This window comes from Peromyscus eremicus, unplaced genomic scaffold (assembly GCF_949786415.1).
Source record: "Peromyscus eremicus unplaced genomic scaffold, PerEre_H2_v1 PerEre#2#unplaced_2114, whole genome shotgun sequence".
Lineage (NCBI taxonomy): Eukaryota > Metazoa > Chordata > Mammalia > Rodentia > Cricetidae > Peromyscus > Peromyscus eremicus.
The window spans coordinates 60,552-72,288 of NW_026736349.1; positions in this window are offsets into that span (position 1 = coordinate 60,552).

Genomic DNA, 11,737 nt, shown 5'->3' on the forward strand with positions numbered 1-11,737 from the left:
TTGGCCAAATGTCTGTAATCCATTTATCTCCTCCTGCCATCCCCTCTCCTCTCTGGCTGCCTGGACTTCTCTCTGGCTTGCCTTTTGTTTCTTTTACAACTGGATTTTCTCTTGAGTTGTGCTACAGGTTGAATTTAGGCACTGGGACCTGTTAGAAAAGGTTCCAGCTCCAGAGCCACATCCCCAGATCCCTGTAAGGGTTCTGGAACCCTCAACTCCCCAATCATCATCCTATCCAACCTGATTGTTCTTACCCAGTATGGCAGTGTGGTGGCTCAAGGTGAATTCCAGTAGAAGCATCCAGAACAGGGTTTGGACTCAGGGGTGCTCACAAAGAGGCCAGGCAGGACTTAGGTACCATAGTGGCCAGGTTTCACAGCCCGTGCTTCCCCTGACAAGCCTCCTATGCGTCATTCAGGACACACATAGTCCTGTCTTCTCCTGCCTAGCTTCATTTGCATTAAACCCAGGAAGAACTCCCACCATCAAAGGTCCAAAAGCCCCTTGTCCTGCATTCTCATGTCCAGACATCATCTCAGCAGGAAGAATATTTAGAGAAGGCTCTGAAATTAACGGAGGGCACTATCTGGAGTCCTACAACTGCTAAGCATGCAGGAGCGCTTTTGTGTATGTGTGTGTGTGTGTGTGTGTGTGTGTGTGTGTGTGTGTGTGTGTGTGTGTATACCTGGGATTATTGTGGCCCAGTACTGTGAGAAGTCATAGCAGTGCCTGAGAGGCACAGTATGTACGAGTTATGGTCGTCAGCTCTGGGATGTAGAGGAAGGACAGGTTTGCATGTAGGGAAGCCTTTTAGGGCTCCATCCTTCAGATCCAGCTCAGGTGAGTACAAGGTTTGGAGTGGTGCTTCGTGTGTGTGGATTAGGGCTCAGGGGCATGCCAGAGCGTGGTTGGTAAGAGCATTGTGTAGGAACCATTGGGAAGGTGGCAGTACCGTCCTTTAAAGTGGCCTGACAGGCAAGTCCATGAAGTCAGGTCCTCCACACCCACCCCCATCACCAGGAAGCTCCCTTTTTAGCCACAGCAAAACTTTCCAGGAAGCTTTGTAGAGAGGGAGATTAGGAAGAGCATAGACAGGCTGTCTCCAGGTGGCAGGGAGAGTGATTTTCTTCTAGGCTTCATCATGGAAGATGTCAGCAGTGTGGAGGAGAGCCTCTGGAGACTTTCAGTGCTCATTGAAGAAAGGCTTCCTGTTGAGGAGTGAAAAGCATTTCCCTACTGAACATGGCCTAGCTAACCTGGATACCAGGGATGGGACTGTACATAGAAGCGAGGGACAGAGAAAGACAGAGATAGAGGTGGAGGTGGAGGTAAAGGAGGATAGATAAATGAGAGAGAGAGAAAGTAAGGCGAGAGCAAATGAGAATCTGCCTGTGGGATGTTGGGTGTTCTCTGCCCCGCCTGCAGGGCTTCAATGTGTTCTAGACCACCCTAAGGACGGAATGATAGGAACAGGAGATACAAGGAAACACACCAAGTCTCGATTCTGATCAAGGTGTAACTTTATTTTTCTCCAAAAGGGTTTATATAGTTTCTGCAGGGTGGGGGGAGCAAGAAGCTGTCATCTGCATTAGGTGGGGCAAGCTAAGGATGTTTGTATAGGATGTTTACAGGGTGAAAGGGTCAAGGACTCTGCCTCAATGTCCTGTTGCTAGGCAACCTGACTGTAAGATGATCTAGTTCCCTGTCTTATGGAGGTCTGTATTTTTCCACTAACTAGAGATTCTATCCTTGTCCCTGACATCTCCCCCTTTTTAGTAATAAATCTAAGGGCCAACATAAACCAGGTTCGAATGGTCTAAAAGGAGGACTCTGAAAGAGGCTTTGCATGGAGGATTACAGAGGTCCTATCCCTCTAAAGGTTTTAAAAAATGGTCCAAGAGGGAATGTCTCTCCAGACTCAAGCACCACAGGCGTCCCCATAGTGCAGGAATCAATGGACCGTGCAGTTTTTTGAGGGAGCGGAAATGGGTAATCACAAGGCTGTTACTGCATAACCGCTATGCAATAGGGCATATAATCCAGGCTCTCGGGATTTTGGGGTACCTTGGTCCCCAGCCTGTGCAGTCCCAGCTGCACTCCAATCATGCCTTGAGCGAGCCTTTTTCCCACACACAGGTGCAGCCTCCCCCGAGTGAAGGGGTCTGTGTGGGGCATCTCTGTCAGGGGAAATTTCACCCCTGGAGTCCTGCATATCAAAACAACGGTAATGAACCTATTATTTGGCTTTGGATGAACCGAGTGAGCCAGGAAAGTGCCCATGGCCCAAAGGCAAGGACCAGGAGCAGGCCTACAACAGGTCCTAGGAGGGAGGGAAAAAGGGTTGTTAGCTAAGGGAAGTTGGAAAACCAATTCTAGAACCACCCAAGCTCTTGTTCTCCTTTTCTCTCTCTCTCTCTTTTTTTTTCTTTTTCTAGTCCTTTTCTAACCTTCCATAGTGTCCCTGACTATCTTGGTGTGGTCTGTAAAGAAACAACATTCCTCTTTGAGCCCAGTACAATGGCCACCCTGTTGTAGAAAGAGGAGATCCAGGCCTCTCCTGTTCTGTAAAACTGCCTCAGCTAGGGAGGAAAGGGATGACTGGAGGGCTGAAATTCCCTGTTCAAATTGAGCAATATCCTCGTCTATGGATAGTCAAAGCTCAGATTAATGTTGGTTGGACAGGACCAGAGAGGCAATTCCTGTGCCTGTTCCCATTGCTCCAACCCCCAGAAGGACTGCTAAGGTGATGGCAGTAACAGGCGTCCATCAAGGCAGTCGTCTCAGCGTGGCTTCTCTTCCTAGAGATCTAGGAATTGATCTGAGGAATAAAAGGTTAGTCTAGGTGGAAGGGACCTAAGTGCCCTGAGTGGCATCTCTGGTGCTACCCTGTCTGCTGTCCTACCTACCAGCCACAGGCTGTGTCAAGCTGGCCCAACACGGCTATGACCACCTGTGACACCAAGGCCAGCAGGTCCGACAAGTCTTTCTGACACCATGGATGAAAATTCAGCACTGCCCTTGGAAACATGACCCCTGCTGTCAGACTGGATTTGTGACAAGCAGTGTCACAGCCCAGAACGTGATTGACTATGGGACTTGTATACTCTGTGAAAAGTCTCAAACACAGTTTGCTGTAAAGTTTCCACTGTCCCCCCCACAGGAACTCTGAGCAGAGTGATAACAGAGCTAAAGGGCTGGTGGGGTTTGCTGTGGGTGAGGACAACAGCCTGGAGGGCTTGCCTGAGGGACAGCATTTGAAACAGAAGAAGTTTCCTCAGGAGAGGGGCTATCTCTCCTGGGCAGATCAGGTATATTTACAGCTCTAACCAGGCATTCTGCATCTGGGAGCAGAGTGTATCCTGTCAAGAATGCAGGCCGAACCTCGTCCCCAAATAAGGACCGACCGGGTCGGGGCCCTTCCAATGCCCTGTGAGGGGATCTCGCCACATGGCTAGTGGCCGGGTGGCATCTGGAGAAGGGTGCCAGTGCCTGTCAGCGGCAGAGTGCCCTGCAGCATCTAAGGTGAGACTAATTAAAGGATTATTAGACTGCCCGATTCCTTTTAAATCGGTGAGGGATGGAACCAGTGGCCAAGCAGACGGCCAGTGAGAATGTGAAATGACTGTGGTGTTTGTCCCTGTATCCAAGATACCCTGAAACTTCTTTCCCTCTATAGTAAGGGTGAGAGTAGGGCGATCCTGAGTAACAGGCTGGACCCAGTAGGCGTCCGAGGAGCCCAATCCAGCTGACCCCCGAGGGGTGTTTGTAATTGAGGGATTATCACAGACAGAGGAGGGTAGAGGAACTAGCTGTGCCAGGCGCGTACCTTGAGGAATCGTGACCATGCCGTTTACAGCAGTGGCCAGAATCTTAATTTCACCTGTGAAATCACTATCTATTATGCCAGGGTAGACCTGGACCCCTCGGAGGCCTGCAGAAGCATGGCCAAGGACAAGCGCACAAACATTAGGAGGTAGGGGCCCTGTCACCCCTGTAGGGATGACCTGAGCCCCTTCAAGCGAGTTTAATACTGTTTCGGTGGCGGCGGCACACAAGTCCAATCCGGCACTGCCTGGAGTTGCTCTCTGGAAGGAGGAGAATGGAACTGGGGCGGGAGAATTTGTTGAGGCTGGGGAGTTAGGGGGTGAGTGGACCTCAAGGCCCCAGGGTGCGTTCTTGGAGGCATTGGGGCCAGGGGCTGGCTCCTTTGGAAGTTTCCCGGCACCCACGGAGGAAGGGGCTGACCGAGATAATTGACTTTTGACCTGCATTCTGTAGCCCAATGATGGCCCTTGTTGCAGCAGGGGCAGAGAGTGGAAGGCAGGGCCCTCATAGAGGTGGCCTCCTGAGCAGGCTGGGCTAAGGGCGGGAGGCTGTGACCTTTCTGGGGACATTCCCTAGGAAATGTCCGGGTTGTTTACAGAAGTAACAGGTGCGGGCTCCAGGCTGTTGTGAAGCCCTGAGGGCAGCACCTATAGCTGATCCCATGGCATGGGCGGTGCCAACACCTGAACAGAGTCTCACATATTCAGACAGGTCCGCTCTGTTTTTATGAGGGCGGAGGACTTCCTGGCAGGCAGGGTTTGCATTTTCAAAGGCCAAGTGTTTAACAAAGGTGCTTTCGTGTTCATTCTGCCCAAAAAGTCTCTCAGCTGCATCATTTAAGCAAGAGACAAATTCACTAAAAGGTTCATCAGGGCCCTGACGAATCTTTGCTAATGAGGTGGTAGCCGAGCCCTTTGAGGGCAGGCGTTTCCAGGCCCAGACCCCCGAGTTTTGAATCTGGGCCAGGAGGCCAGGAGGGAATTTTGCCTGTGCTGCATTTGTATCGTAAGGGGGGTTGCCGAGGAGTTTCTTTAGTGTCCAAGTTTTTGAGGACGGCTGTTCAGTATTTTTTTGAGCAACTTCTCAACAATTTTCTGTAAATTCTATTTTCCAGAGGACAAAGTCACCCCCAGAAAGAGCCGCAAGGGCAAGAAAATACCAGTCATTAGGGGTCAAACAATGTTCACTCTGGTTTTCCACCAAGGCTAATGTAAAAGGAACCATAGGACCATACTGAGCACAGGCGGATTTCAGCTTTTCAACAAGGCAGAAATTTAATTTTTGATTAGTCTGTCCTGGCAAGGGGGTCCTCTGGTGACGGCTTCTCCTCCTCCTCCTCCACCTCCCCTTCCTCCCCCTCTTCATTTTTATCTTCCAAACCCCCTGAGGGGCCGCTCTGGGTGGCTACCTTGGATGAGTCCCCAGAGGTCTAGCTTCTGGTAACAGGAAATGCCAGGACAGGCTGAGGCTTACTCTTTGATTTACTAGATTTTTGAGATGGTTTTATCGGACCAGCAGCCACCACTTCAAGGACAAGATCTTTAAATTCTTTGTCAAGAGTTTTCAATTCCCTTAAAAGCTCGACATGTTCCCTACGAGCCTGGAGGGCCCATCTCAGTGAGCCAAGATCTGGGACAGGAGGAGCCAACTCATTAAAATAGGCCCGCAAAAATGGGAAGACAGAGAAACATAGGCAGGGGGCATTGTGGAAGGGGGAACTGCCGGAGATTTTTGAGGTGGTAAAAAAGGGCCAAAGGACTCCTGTGTTAAGGGGAGATTTTTGCAGGGGGCCAGTCTGGATTATGGTAACGGGCCACCCCTTTCTCTAGGGAAGCCTCCTCTGTGGGTTCTAGAGGGGAGATAGAGGTCAAATTAACAGAGGGATGAGGATGAGCAGGAGCGGACTCCTGGGGATTGTTAGGTTAGGTTTAAAAGTCGTGAGCATCCCCTCTTCCATAAAGCTCAGGTCATGAACCCAGGGACAGACTGAAGGTGGACCAGAAAGCCCTGGGGGGGGGCATGTCTTAGGGCAGGTAGAGGGGGAGCGAAAGGCTTCTTTGAAGATTTTTTTCTCCTATATTAATAAGCTTTTGTATGTCAGGGGAATATTTATAGACCCTGAGAATGTCATTAATAATCAACAAAGGCTTTAAGGTCTTTTTTCTTTACCCTAGTTCCTTGTATTTTGAGGGGCTCATTTAGGCCAGAAATAAATAAACCTTGTGACGAAGTTGCCTGTCCCATGGCTCATCACTTTCTTACCTGTTTCTTCTCCGCTCTCCTCTGGAATCCCGTCCTGAACTGGGCGATTTCAGGGGGATCCAACAACTTCACCAAGGCCTTGATCTTCCTCTGGGAGACGACAATCTGAATCCTCAAGAGGTGGTTTCATCCATGTGGGGTGCCAGTTGCCCCACCTGCAGGGCTTCAATGGGTTCTCGACCACCCTAAGGACAGAATAATAGGAACAGGAGATACAAAGAAAACGCACTAAGTCTAGATTCTGATAAAGGTGCCACTTTATTTTTCTCCAAGAGGGTTTATATAGTTCCTGCAGGGTGGAGAGAGCAAGAAGCTGTCATCTGCATAAGGTGGGGCAAGCTAACAGGATGTTTGTATAGGATGTTTACAGGGTGAAAGGGTCAAGGGCTCTGCCTCAATGTCCTGTTGCTAGGCAACCTGTCTGTAAGATGATCTAGTTGCCTGTCCTTAGAGATTCTGTCCTTGTCCCTGACATTGTCAGGGCCTTGGAAGGGTAGAATGTTAGTCAAAGGTAAGGAGGCAATTTAGAAACCTCTGGTTCATTGACCAGCTGAAGAAATAGCATTTGCATCAGTTGGATTAGCTTATATCAGCTTCCATGAAGTTCAGAGCTCATATTCACATGGAGCAGGTTGTCATTAACAATTGATGCTTGGATGGGTCTGTCAGCAAAGTGCAAACCTGTGGAAACTGATATGAACTAGGAACAGAAATAAAAATTTATGACCTTATTTGGAAGTTTTAGACCCATATAATGCAAACCTTTATGTCATCAGAACTTTATATTTCTCGGACCCTTGTCAGGACCATCCAACCTGTCAAACAATACCTGAATAGGGGAGTGTAAATTAAGAAAAGACAGAAAAAACAGAGACATACAAGAAACATAGAGACATAGGATAGATTTGGGAGGACTATCACTGAATACTGTTGTATCCAGTTTATTCTACCCAGTGCTTATATACAGCTGAGCAATAGACAAGGGAGCATCTGCAAAGCATACTACATTGTTACAGACTTCTTTATCTGAAGGTTCTTTGGGTTCAAGGAGCAGTTAAGCCACTTCCCTGCAACACAGATCTTAAAAGGTCTTATTAATTAAAAAAAAAAAAACACAAGCCAGATATTGGGGTAAAAGCTGGAAGATTAGAGAGGTAGAGAGCAAGCTACTACATCTTAGCCCTATGAAATCCTATGCCAAAAGAGAGAGTTAGCTCCTCTATGCACCCTACCTTATTACTTCCTCTCTTCAGAAACTCTCGACATAGTTACTGAATCTCAGTATGCAGAAAAAGTGGTCCTACATATTGAAACTGCAGAATTTATCCCTGAGGAGTCAGAATTAACTTTGTTATTTATTCATTTACAAGACATAATCAGATTAGCCAGATAAGGATTAGAATTCTGAGATTGGAACAGGCAAACACAACTCTATATTTAGGATCAAATATGTTGATTTCTACCTTCCCTCTCCATCTTCTTTACTTTTAGCATCTGAAAATGGCTAATCACTAAAGAATAGCTAGCTGGTGAGTCTTTCCAAATGGCAAAGGACAGGAGCCACACACCATATTTGGTAATGGTCATGAAAAGAAGTATTATTTTTTTTCAACCAAGTGAAGTGATTCTCTGCTCTAAAGCATCATTTTCAGCATTTTTGTAAGTTTAATATCTGATTCCTTTGTTCCCAGAAAGAGATGTTCTTCAGAAACAGACGTGCAGCTTAGGTCATATAAATGCTAGCTTGTAACCCCACACACAAAAAGAAACAAGAAAAAAAACAAAGTCCCACTTATGAAGGAAGTGATTTTGTAAGTCATGCCTTGTGACAGCACCCATCTCTATAGTGTATCCCAACCCATCTTTCTCCAGGTAGAAGAAACTGACATGCAGAGAGGCTAAACTGCCAAAGACATAACCAAGATTTCCTGGGTGTGCCTGCTGTCCTGCCCTTGTTTTGCACTCTGTTCCTCAGACCTGCATTCTAAAGCTTTACCTGTGGCTATTTCAGACCTTATTCTCCTTGGATAGCCTTTGATGTAGCTCAAAAGGGCCTGTTTCATGTCCTAGGAGAAGGAAAAAAAATCAAAGTGACTTTTCACATCTGATAAAGTCTGTTTACTTTCAAAGGAGGAAATTTGTCAAAGATCTGTTTAGAGAAATCTTGTTGAAGAGGCACAGAAGTTAGAGTGATACCAACAAGTTTTCACAGGGATCTACGTACATCAGCCCTGGAGTTAATCTTCAACATAAGGTAACTAGTGGACACATTGCCAGACATTACTTCACCCTCACACACCTGGAATTTACGGTGCTACATTGCTCTCAGCTTTAAGAAGCCTCTTCTGACCTTCAAGGAAGGACATAGCATAAGATTGAAATTCATTGTCAAGGCAGTGAATTCAGACCCAGTTCCCCATATCTGAAAATTCCAATGGTCAGGAAATTCAAGGAAAAATACATTCGTTGAAGGGAAGCTTGTATATAACACATTAGAAGAATTTAGCATGGTACTTGTTATGGCAAGACAATATCAAGGGACACTTATTGACAGGGTGAAGTGGTTTGTGAGTCTTTGGGTGTCTCTGGGTCTTTGTAACACTGTGACAGGGAAACACAGGTTGGGTTCAGGAGGAAGTAGAATCTCTTCTTCTGAGACAGATAAGGTGCTGTTGAACATTTCATGAAACACACATCTCACTGACTTGTGAAAACCCCTCTGTCATATAGTGCTTTCTTAATATCTTTATTGCACTGAATTATCAGGCACAGCAACTTAGAATGGGAAAAATTGATCATAGCTCACAATTACAGGTAATAGTTCCATTTTTGGAAAATCAGGATAGGAACTCAGCTAATCATATCACATCCACAGCCAAGAGCAGAGATAAACAAATGTACTCATGCTACCTGTTTTCTTATGCTTATGCTCTAGCTTCTTCATATGTACACAGCACAGGTTGCAGACAATGAAATGATTCTGCCCATTTTAGGGACTCTTATCTCAATTAACAATTAATAAAATCGGGACTGGAGAGATGGCTCAGGAGTTAAGAGCACTGGCTGCTCTTCCAGAGGTCCTGAGTTCAAATCCCAGCACCCACATGGTGGCTCACAACCATCTGTAATGACGTCTGGTGCCCTCTTCTGGCCTGCTGGGATACATGCAGGCAGAACACTACACACAAAATAAATAAATCTTAAAAAAAAAAAATCCAATTAATAAAATCCCACAGAGACAAGTTCAAAGAAAAATCTGATCTATAGAATTCCTCATTGATAATCCCTCTTCTCAGGTGACTAGTTTGATTCAGTCTGATAATAAAAACTAAGAATCACACTGCCCCACCATCACTGCCAGGATTTGAGGAGATTTCTGCCTGCATTCAGAGCTGTGGTCCTCAACCTATCTGGGTCACCACCCCATTGGGGGTCGCATATCAGATATACTGCACATCAAATATTTGAATTACAATTCATAACAGTAGCAAAATTAGGGCTGGAGAGATGTCTCAGAGGTTAAAAGCACTGTTTGCTCTTCCAAAGATCCTGAGTTCAATTCCCAGCAACCACATGGTGGCTCACAACCATCTGTAATGAGATCTGGTGCCCTCTTCTGGCCTGCAGGGATATGTGCATACAGAATACTGTATACATAATAAATAAATAAAACTTTAAAAAAAAAGTAACAAAATTAAAGTTAAGAAAAAACGAAACAGTTATGTTTAGGGCTCACCACAAGGTGAGGAACTACTGTTCATGCTATTTAAAGATTTAAAGGGTCAGAGAATTGGAAAAAAAGTAACCATTGATCTAGAGTGTCCAGTGGAACCCGAGTGTCTATGTTGCTAACTATGAAGGGGCTTGCAAAGGATTTTCCTGTATATCCTTTGCTCTAAGGGAAACTCATGTTCTGTGTGGAAGACTCCAGCTATCTGGCCATCTTTACTACCCAGTAATAGCAGACCACTTTGAGCTACTGAACAGAGAGTACAACACCCACTACACACATGCTGATAACACAGATTTTAGTCACACTGAGCTCCATGACCATATCACGCTCCTATGAATGCTTGTATCAGCCTCTTCCTGTAGCATAACTCTGCCTAGCTGTTTCCTGTAGACTCTTTAACAGGAAGTTGTTCAACAAGTGTCCTTCTCAGTCAGCATTAAGTCTATAATGTCTTGTGGCTAAGGAGATAAGAAAATGTAGGTACTTTTTTTTTATTTTACATCTTTTTTGTATTGTTTTGTTTTTTTTCATTTTTCATTATTAAGAAATTTTCTCCTTACCCCACATACTGTCCACAGAGCCCCCTTTCTCCCACTACCCACCCCCATCCCTCTCTCCCAAGCCACTGCACATCCCCACATCCCCCAAATCGAGGTCTCCCATGGGCAATCAGCAGAGTCCAGAACACTGAGCCTAGGCAGGTCCAACCCCCTCCACACTAAACCAAGGCTGTTTTAGTCAGGTTTGATTTTATTAGTATTGGCTGAGTATTCTCTTGTGCTGTATGGGTTGAAATTCAGAACTCATTGACTTGAGTTCTGATCATTGTTGTTTCTTTCTGACTAATGATATTTCATTTTTACGTTTTCAACACATAGTTATTTGTGAATGAACTCACACACATAGCATTCACTCACTTGTGCACACACTATAACTCACATGTAGATGGTGGATGGGAATAGTTTACTAGTGTTCAATGCCTTTATTCTACCATGTTTCCCAGGATTTGAATTCAGACTTGTTGGCATGTACCTTTACTTGCTGAACCATCTACTAGTCCCTAATTTTTAAATGTATACCTTTATATCAAATAGACTTCGACTTCCCTCTTGCAACACTTTATTTTTTGTAGATTCCAAAGCTCTGTTATTTTCATACATTTCAAGAATGTTATGCTCTATTCCTACCACCATTTGTGTCTAAGAACTTTGGAATCCACTCCCAATTTCTTTAGCATCTCACTGATTGTTCAGTGTTTTGTTTTCTAGCCTCCATGTGTTTATATATTTTCTATAGTTCATTTTTGTTCTTTTTTGTATTTTTTATACTGTGATCTTATAAAAATAAAAATTATTTCAATTACCTTGTTTTTGAGAAGATTTGCTTTGCATAAAACCATCTTGAAAAGTAACTGCTCAGGCTGCTGATAAAAATGAGTTCTGCTACTGTTCCATGGAAAGTTCTGTAAATGTTAAATCAGTCCATTTATTTGTATATCAGTTGTTCATTGCTTTCCTTTTGTTTTGATAACTGATATAATCATGTATTAAAATCACCCCAAATAATGATGAATTCTGTTATCTCATATTTTGTAGTGAGTGCTTTATAAAATTGGGAACATCAATGTCACAAGAACATGTGTTTATGGACTCTTGTTGAATTTCTCACTTTATCAATATGTAGTGACCTTCATTTTCTCATTCACTAATTTAACTTTAAAGGGTAAATTGTGGACTATCAGTATGGTTATACCTGTTTGTTTCCACATGTGATTTTCTGCCTATTACTTTGGCACTGAAGTTCATTTGTTGTAGGTACCAAGTAACTCTATGTAATAGAATATTATTTTAAGGTGTACTGCTTTTGTTCATGTTGAATTTGTTTAACTCTGTGAAGCTATGTTACTGTGACTGTGTA